The sequence below is a fragment of the Etheostoma spectabile genome, unplaced genomic scaffold (assembly GCF_008692095.1).
Source record: "Etheostoma spectabile isolate EspeVRDwgs_2016 unplaced genomic scaffold, UIUC_Espe_1.0 scaffold00002224, whole genome shotgun sequence".
In the NCBI taxonomy this organism is placed as follows: Eukaryota; Metazoa; Chordata; class Actinopteri; order Perciformes; family Percidae; genus Etheostoma; species Etheostoma spectabile.
This window is the reverse complement of record NW_022602870.1, coordinates 26,681-35,940: the sequence shown is the minus strand read 5'-3', so window position 1 is coordinate 35,940 and position 9,260 is coordinate 26,681. Positions and strand designations below refer to the sequence as shown.

Below are 9,260 nucleotides of genomic sequence, written 5' to 3'. Positions count from 1 at the left end.
CTTCTTGTTGCTCTGCTCCTTTTTGGTGTTTTGACAGAAATGACGCACATTCTCGCCCCATGTTGCATCGGTCATTGTTTGCAGGCCTACTACTCCTCCTAACTGTGTCTGAACTGCTGTGGGTAATCCCCCTAGTACCCCATGGCGGAACAGCGCCACTGTGGCGGCGGACTGGTCCCACGGTTCCCTCATAGCACGCTGCCAATCTTTTTGCTCTATCTGCATAGGCATCAAAATTTTCATCACTAGTCTTTTAAATCATGCCATGCTGGCATGATCCCCAACTGTGGGATACATGCTGCAGCTCAGCCCAAATGCCAGGGGTTACTGCTGATGCAGGCACTGATGCGGGAACAGTGGGTCCAGCTCCCCCTCTGGTGAGGGCAGCACTAGCTTCATCGCTCCCATTACTCTACCAATACTGCTCTGAGATCTCCCAAACACAGCTGCACTCCTGCTGTAAGACTATTTAAAAGCTTGAGGAAATGCTCAGCCCCTCCTGTCAGGGAGGGGAGTTTTGCACACGAGCATCTAAGTCACCAAAACTGTAAGGGGTGTACATCAACAGTCCTCCTCCTCCTCCTACTGGGCAGTGGGCATTGTAGCCCCGCCTCTGGTGTGTGGCGCGTCCTGCTCTTCCTCACTGAGCTCATTCACTGTTCGACGCAGCTGCTCTTGCTGCTCTTTTATCTCTCTGAACTCTTTGTTAAGTCTTTCCCTTATTCTAGTTGATCTTCGCAGCATAACTTCGTAGGTCCTCGTTGGTAAATTTACCTTTAAATGTGCCTGCTACAAAACTCTTGAGGACTTCGTGATCTAGATCTGGGCCTGCGTTTATGTCGTTTTTTAGTCCTTTCCTAGAGCTAGAGCTCTGTCTGTTTGCTCACTTTCCCTGCTGCTGTCTGACTGTTCGCTATCTTCCTTACTTCCTGAGTCTTGTGGGTACTATGGTGAGGTGGACTGGTCCTTTTATTACTGACATGTGAAAATGCTCTGGATTTTGTTGGCAAAAAGACGCTGAATATGGGGTACTACTTTGCCTTGGGCCGGCTGGGACTGGGCCGTGGTTGTGGTGGAGCCGCTGCTGCTCCCCTGACGCTGACTGTACCATAAATTTAGATAACATTCTAAATCCTGTACGCGGCCCTCTAATGCGTATCAATGGGTCCTGTGGTACGTCTATTTGTAATGCATTTGCTGTAAATGGGCAGTTACCACTGGGGCTTGGACTGTGGGTTTTGATGCCGTTGGACCTGTATACGGCGGCGGTGGAGCGGAAATTTTCTTAGGGTTTAGGTTTCTATCTGGATAAAAGGGTTTGTTGGCGGGGGCGCCTCAGCGGGCAGCGGGGTTTCTCTGCGCTAGCGGTTTTATTCTGTTCAGCTTCTGTCTCCGTTTTTGGTGAACTTTGGTCATCTTGTTTTGTCAATCCCTTGTTTCTGTATTGCATTTGTCATTTTCAACCCACCCCATATTTCTCTTTCTGCGCTTCATACTCCTTCTGCTTTGGTTTAGTCAATTTAAACCATTTTCTTTTCTTTTCCTCCTCTGCCTGCCTTTCCGCATACTCCAACTTACTTTTTCATACTTCACTATTTCATTCACTTTCTCCGTGGACGGCGCCCCTTCTCCCTCATCCATCCTCCTCTCTCCCATTCTTTCACAATCTCTTTTGCTACTTTCTCCTCTCCTTTATTGCCATACTTTTTCACTGCCCCTACTAACACTTTACCATAAGGGTCGTCATTTTACAACAAATAAGCAGTGAGAAAAAATCCAACAAGCCAAACCACAACAAAAATCACACATGCAACAACAAACAACTTTTTCATAAGACTCCATCTAGAGCCTTTTTATGTACATCTCTATAATCTTTACAACTTAAAAGTGACCTCTCACTCCTTTGCACAAATACACTCGCGGTGGACTCGTAATATTACAATGACAATCTGTTAACTGCAATTCTTTTTCAGGATGTTCACACAGACCAAGGGTGGCATTCACAATCACTCATCTGAACTATCGTCCTTAGCAGTCTCCTACCTCGTCAACCATCTGGACGTATTTTCCTCTGACTATTTGTCCCTTTTCCTCTCTACCGCCACCCGTATTATTCAACAATTCTCTCACAACTCTCTAGTTGTTTTCTCTGTTTAATCACATCACATGCCCCAACATTCATCTGTTTATATCCCTTTAATTACAGCACATTCAATCAATACTTTCGCTTAAACACACTTACGACAGTTGAAATGTGATCACATCAATTTAGTTTTCAGCATAACGAATTTTGATTTTAAACAGGCTTCTGCTTACCCTTTTTTGTTGAGAGCTCTCAGTGATCACACCAACGAATCGCAGTATCGCCGCTCAGTCCCCTTCACGGGCTGCGGGATGTCAGTCCGGTGGCTGAGCTGAAACCGGACCGTGGAACAATGCCAAGGTCCAGTTGGATTCTCCTGTCCATTACGTTATCACGTCGGGGTCACCAAATTTGTTGGAGAAATCCTTCTATAAACTGACAACTGACTCCATGATGAATTAACACAGCGTTATTCTTGTGGTCAACAGATGAAATGCGTTCCGGGCAGTTAACGTGCACGGACCAGATGGAAACTTGTCTAGTACAGAGGTTCCCAAAAAGGCACTTAAACAATAGCGTGCTCAGGGTTATATTGGTTTCCCCTTGGGGGCCTGATTGGTCAGCTATACTGTTGCTGGGGTACAATCCCTGCTCTGCCTCTTCCTTCTTGCCTGTCTATTATTTTCAGTTATCATTTACTTCACAAGACAGCTATGTTCACTCCCTTCTAAGTTTGTACGTCCTGTTCTCTGAGTTATCAGACCGTCCTCGAACTTCAGTGTCCTTGGCCTCACCATCTCCTCTTCTCGTGCTCACTGTAGCTTATCTGACTAAGATAGCCCTCCTGTTCTCTCCCTCCTAGCTGTACCCCAGCTGCAAAGCATAATGTATAATATGTCACACATACACACACTCTTATTTAGTCTTTGGTTAATTCAGTATATACTTTAAGCCAGCTTTTACGTGGCCGTTCCTGAGTGCCCTGTTCATCACCACCTCAGTCATTGTATTATTTTCCCACACAACTATCATTTATGTGAGCTTCCTGCTTACCTCGAAGAGTCTTGAAGGAGTCTACTGAAGCAATAATGAGCCAATACCTTGTTAAAAAAATGTTATCAACACCCTTCACTCTTTCACCCTTTTCTCTTACATTGTTTATTTTAGAAAATTGTAACCAGCATTAAGTGAGGAGTTTTAGGTCTGTGTGAATGTGGGCCGAGTATTTACCTCGGCTGAACTTGTGAACATCTCTTTATCATATTCCCAGTCTGATCAAGTCCAGGTGCTGGAAAATCTGTGATTCACGTTTTGAGGGAATGGGATCTGCATGTGCTTTCTTACCAGAAAGTTTCTGGAGGTCCAAATGGCATCTTTGATGGCGGCCAGGGTGAGCCACTGATTTGCAAAGTTACATGCTGGTATCTGTTTCTTTGGCCTGACGGATGGACAGACGACCCAAAAGCATAATACTTCTTGCCAAGACATAACAAGAAACAAAAAAAAGAGGCGGGGGAGATAGAGTTAAGCCCTGAAAGAATAGAGAACTACAGACAAAAGATGTGAAATAGTACCAAATGTTACCAGAAGAGTTGGAAAAAACTAGAACTTTAAAGTACAAACCTTTCTTCAAGAACTCTTTATTGTGCTCACATTGGCCCTCATTTCTGAAACGTGCATACTACTTAAAACCGGCGTAGGACGGGCGTACGCCGATTCCTACGCAAAGTTTGGCAATGTATGTGGAGTACATAAGTCTCCACATACATTGTTTTTATTAAGATTGAAGACCAAATTTTACGTAATTTCCCCAACCATCGAAAGCGCTTTTGTAGCCTCGTTGGTGCAGTAGGCAGCGTGTCAGTATCATAATCTGAAGGTCGTGAGTTCAACCCTCACACGGGGCAGGTGTTTTAAAAACACAACTGATGCTGGAAATACAGCGACTTTCAGGTGGTTGAATACTGGCACAAGCACATGAATGGAAGTTGTGATTCTGTGGTTACTTTTGAGATTGACACAACGAAAGGCATTCTTTAAGGGTGGTACCAAACCAATGACTCATCACAGTATAAAAAAACGCAGATGTGTCTTTATTAACAATATTGTGTTATCTCATAGGTACAGGAAACCACCAGTCTCCACCAATGTATCTCTTAGCATTTATTTTCAGTCTGAGTTACAAAATTTGCAGTGAACGTTGTGTTGTCCAGCAGAAAGGCAACAGGTGTGTTACTTTTTGACTATGATTTATACCGTAGCAGTGCAATCATTTTGCCCAGGTTTGATTTGCAGACACCACAGTTGCATTTACAGGTTTTGAAGCCATATACACGTTAACATTACATGTTTTACCCAGGTTTATTCTTTTATTCAGTGATATTTCATCCCAAAAGGATTAATAAAGATAAGTCTAAGTCTATCTCAGAAAAAAGTCAAAAAAATCTGAAAATCTTCAGGGGATGTTGTTCAGTGGTAGAGCGCATTTGACACAAACTAAACGGTGTCCCTTTTATACCTCAGACTATCAGATAGCACTACAAGCACTTTAAATGTAGTATATTTATTGTATTACGCTCCAGTTTTTATGGGTGTTACAGCAGGTATGAGCACTGTAGTTTGCATATTCGTGGATGAAATATAATTGACATGCGATTAAGTTTATTTTTCAGCAGGTGGAGACATTTCACTTCAGACAGATGCTTTGTTAAACATTAACACACAGGAAAAAGAAGTAATGCTGATAAAATTAGCAGAGGATGGTTTCGATCCATCGACTTCTGGGTTATGGGCCCAGCACACTTCCGCTGTGCCACTCTGCTCTACCGTTAATACTTGGGAAGATGTTTGATTCACATTTTGAGGGAAGGTTTGGGTACCCGCGGCAACCAAGGTACCAACAGCTCACGGGTTGTAAAGTCAAACATTTGGTGGATGTGGTTGCTCCTTGCCACTATCTTTATGTGAGCTTCCTGATTACTCACACCTTGATTATTCACTTGTAACACCTGTGATTGGCTGGTGTTTTAAAAACAGGGCATTGTGAGTACAGATATAAACATCAGTAAGGAGTCTACCAAGTTGCCTCTTATCATTTTAGTGTGGACACCCAGTGAGGCTTACCGCGATGGTTTGGACTGGGTCCACTAGGGTTTTCGGCTGCTCTCGATCAGACAGCTGTACTCACTCTGGTTTCTCTTCATAATGCACAAGACTTTTGCCTTTTACTGAAGACTTCCTTGGAGGGGAACGCTGATGAGTTGAAACTATTTTTGGTGAGCTTTGCTGTTTGGCCAAGCCTTTTGTACTTCTTTGAACTATCCTTAACTAGACTCAGAGTCTTAACAGCAGCTAAATAATAGAAGCAAGACGATTTTCATGGGCCGTGGACAGCGACTGAGACGACAGGACCAGGACCGATCAAAAAATTTCATTGGGAAGGGTGTGGGGAACAAATTGGCCAGACACAGGGAAAGTTAGTCAGAGAGTAGGATACTGGAGACTTAGAGGACTAACACTAGAAGCAATGGTTTTAATCATCAAGTGATTTTACCTTTGCTTTTACTCATCAGCTCTGTTTTTATCCCACCCAGAAAATGATTTTAGACCTGGAACAAGCCATCTTTTATTTCCTGTAAAGGTCCAAGTGGGAACGAGTACAAAGAAGAGTGACGAAGAAGCCAAAGGAGAAAGGAGGGAAAGGAGTGACGGACTTGTTATTGTTTTTAGGGAGCAGATTTACAGCTATACACATAACAGCAGCCACGACCCCATCCAGAAATCCTAAGACTGCAGCTATGGCACGGTTCTGGATGGGATCATACCTCAGAAGATTGAAGACCTTACCCTCTGATGTTAAAGTAACTGGGTCTTTAATCCTTCACCTTGAGCAAGATGATGAATGAATTAAAATCAGATTATGATATTGATTTATTTTGTTTTACTGAAACCTGGCTGGGTGATGGAGAATATGTTAGTCTAAATGAATCCACCCCTCCTAGTAATATTAATACCCCCATTCCTCGAGGCACAGGCCCAAATGATGACTTCTCCTTCTCCTGTTACATGCTGCACCCCAAGTCCATACTGACTCAATTAAATTCAATTTAATTTATAGTATCACTATAGTATCAAGAGTTATCTCGAGACCCTTCACAGTTGGAGTAGGTCTATACCACACTCTGTAATTTACAAGGGCCCAACAATTCTAGTAGTTCCCTCCAGAGCTAGCAAAAAAAAATCCCTTTAAAAAAAAAGAAAATCCTAGTTGAAGTTTATTTATTTTATGCATCCTTAACTTATGTATAATCCTAAAATTAATATATAGGCTTATATTGCAATCTCGTAGCCCTACATGTAGGTGTACCCATATTTAAATGAACACACGGTGGAAAAGTTTATGCAGTGTTTTTTCATTTTACTTGTGGGGGAAAGAGAAACTCTGGAAAAGAGGGATCCTTCGAGCCAGACTTGAACTATCAACCTAAGGAGTTCAGCTTTATACCTCTACAGTCCTCCGCTCTACAAACTGAGCTATCGAAGTGAACTAATACATACGTATGCACTTTCCATTTTTATTTATATGATAACACAGGACCCCGTGGAGGGAATTTCTTTAGATTTTGAAAAACATTCACATAAACTTGCAGATCAATTGACGAGAATCCCACCCAGAAAATGGATTTTACACCTGGAACGAGCCATTTTTTATTTCCTGTGGGGGTCCAAGTGGGACCGAGTGCAAAGAAGAGTGACAAAGAAGCCAAAGGAGAAAGGAGGGAAAGGGGAGCAGATTTACAGCTATACACATAACAGCAGCCACGGCCCCATCCAGAAATCCTAAGACTGCAGCTATGGGATCATACCTCAGAAGATTGAAGATCTTGTAGCGGCCCCTCGGATTTATGGACTCAGACGCAGAGAGTTTCAAACGGGTGTCACTTTAATTCTTCTTCTTAAGGAGTACCAGGCACCATTTGTATCATGAACACCGTGAAAACTACAGAAAACACAAGTACAAAATGTTTCAATGTTGATTCACAAACAATTAAAATATTAATCATATTCACATATTAATCGTACCTTATTCCGCTCTCCGAGGGCGCTAATCAACGAGTTTCCCTCCATTAACTTGCATGCTCTCTAGCTTGACACATTCTCACAGTTGGAGCTCTTAGAAATACCATGTGCGAACAACAAGAATAATATAGTAAATCACAATGCGAACCTTTTCTTTACAAAATTCAAATGGATGAAGGATTAATAACTTACAAGTTTTTACCGCTCTGATGATGCGTGAGCAACACATTGTGAAGAGAGTATGACCGGGCGTCAAAACAAAATACAAGAAGAAGAAAATGGCGCAAAATAACAGCAGAACCACAAATAACACTAGAACTGCAATGTATTGTTAACATAAAAAATATAATACTGTGTATGAGAATAGAATTGCAATTTATCAGAGACATTTACAGATCTTACCCTTTGATCTTAAAGTACCTGGTAGGGATGAGCGAGTACAGCATTATCTGTATCTGTCCCCGTTTCTCAATGTCAAGGATCCTTCCTTGGTAGGACTAGTCCTTCCAAGGAAGGATCCTTCAGGAGTAGGTCAGTGTCCTCCATAGCATTTGGAGAAAATGTACAATGGAACAGGCTATCAAGTGCATGTCATTGCGGGCTTGTGTCATTGAATTTTTTTGTGGCATTTCAAAACACTGGATGAAATGGTTGTGGAAGAGTAAACTGCGCCGTTTAATTATGCTGTTGGGCTGTAGAAGATGAATTAGCAGCCGTTTCTTAATGTCACGGACGGATCCTCCAAAGCCAGGAGGAGGACGCTACGTCATCGACGTCCGTCGAAGGACCGTTCCAATTTCGAGGATCCTCCGAATTCCTCCAAGGACGGAGTCCTTCATTCAGAAAATTTCCCATTGACAGAGAAGGATGCATATGTGTATCCTTCGCGGTCCCAAATCACCCACAATCCTATGCGCGGGCCTCGTCTCGTTAAAAATAATAATAGCGGACCTAAGCGGGAGTTCGAGCGGCATCGCTGACGGTGAAATAATAATTTAAATGTAAGTATCTTTAGTGTGTGCCGTACATTTGTTATCACTTTTAATATTTTACATCAATGTAAAGCTTAACGCTTTAATGCTTGTACAAATTGCTATAATAATTAGGTAGATACACCCCGAGCTAACGTTAGCTAACTGGACCTATCATTAACGTTAGGCTGTTAGCTAGATAGGTTGCTGTCTTTGTAAAGTTGAATGTACGGTGGCATGTTCATCTCTTTTTATATGCCGTTACCGTATATGCGTAACGTTAGCAGAGATTTAGAAAGTTGGTGTGTTTATCACTGGTTGTATCTGTAGACGGGAGGTAACACTGCACCGAGTTAACTTCACTAGCAACGTTTAACGAAGGCTAACGTGTCTGAGTAGTTTCCCATGTAATAACGTCATGTTATATCATTCATAACGTAAATATTTTTGTTGTGTTAACGTTCTTTTAACAGGGACTAACGGAGGCGGTCACCAAGGACGGCAAAGCCAACGACCAGCAGGGAGACAGAGGCCAAAGAGAGATGTTGAATACATTATTTGCTATATTAAAGAATGTCTTTCTAACAATAAATGCTTTAAATTAACTGGTTAAATTAACTGGCAAATTTGTATAGCACAGTGTTGTGGGATGTCGTGACCTCCTTGCATTTATGTTAATTAATGCAAAAATCAGTCTCAATGCCCAGATGGGTTGCAAGATTTGCAGTGAATATCACATTGTCTAGGTGTAGTAGTGAGCATAGCTACCTTCCAAGCAGTTGGTTTATCACCACTTTTTGAGTTGTCGTGATCGAGTGTTTAAGGCACTGGACTAGAAATCCATTGGGGTCTCCCCACGAAGGTCCAAATCCTGCCGACAATGAAAGGCAACCTTAGTGTTGGTAGCAAACCAATGACACATCACATTATAAAAAATCTCAGTTGTGCCTTCTACTGGAAGCCTGATTTAGGGTCTTAGCCTTCCCATTTAGGGTCAGGTGTTCTCCTCCCATGCTGAAACCAGCCTGAGCCAAGGCCCGCTTTCCCTCATGAGTCACCCCAGGTGGGCGCTGTAGATCACTGCCTGATAAGGCCAACAGAACAAAATATCTGCAAAGACCATAAAA

General features: G+C 42.5%; 1 non-coding gene across 1 annotated transcript; it reads left to right on the top strand.

Annotated features, from left to right (window-relative positions):
- Positions 1-5,266: 5,266 nt before the first annotated feature.
- Positions 5,267-5,383, top strand: LOC116675761 (U5 spliceosomal RNA). Its single transcript, XR_004328529.1, has one exon. It is a non-coding gene; the product is annotated as a U5 spliceosomal RNA (small nuclear RNA).
- The last annotated feature ends 3,877 nt before the right edge of the window (positions 5,384-9,260 follow it).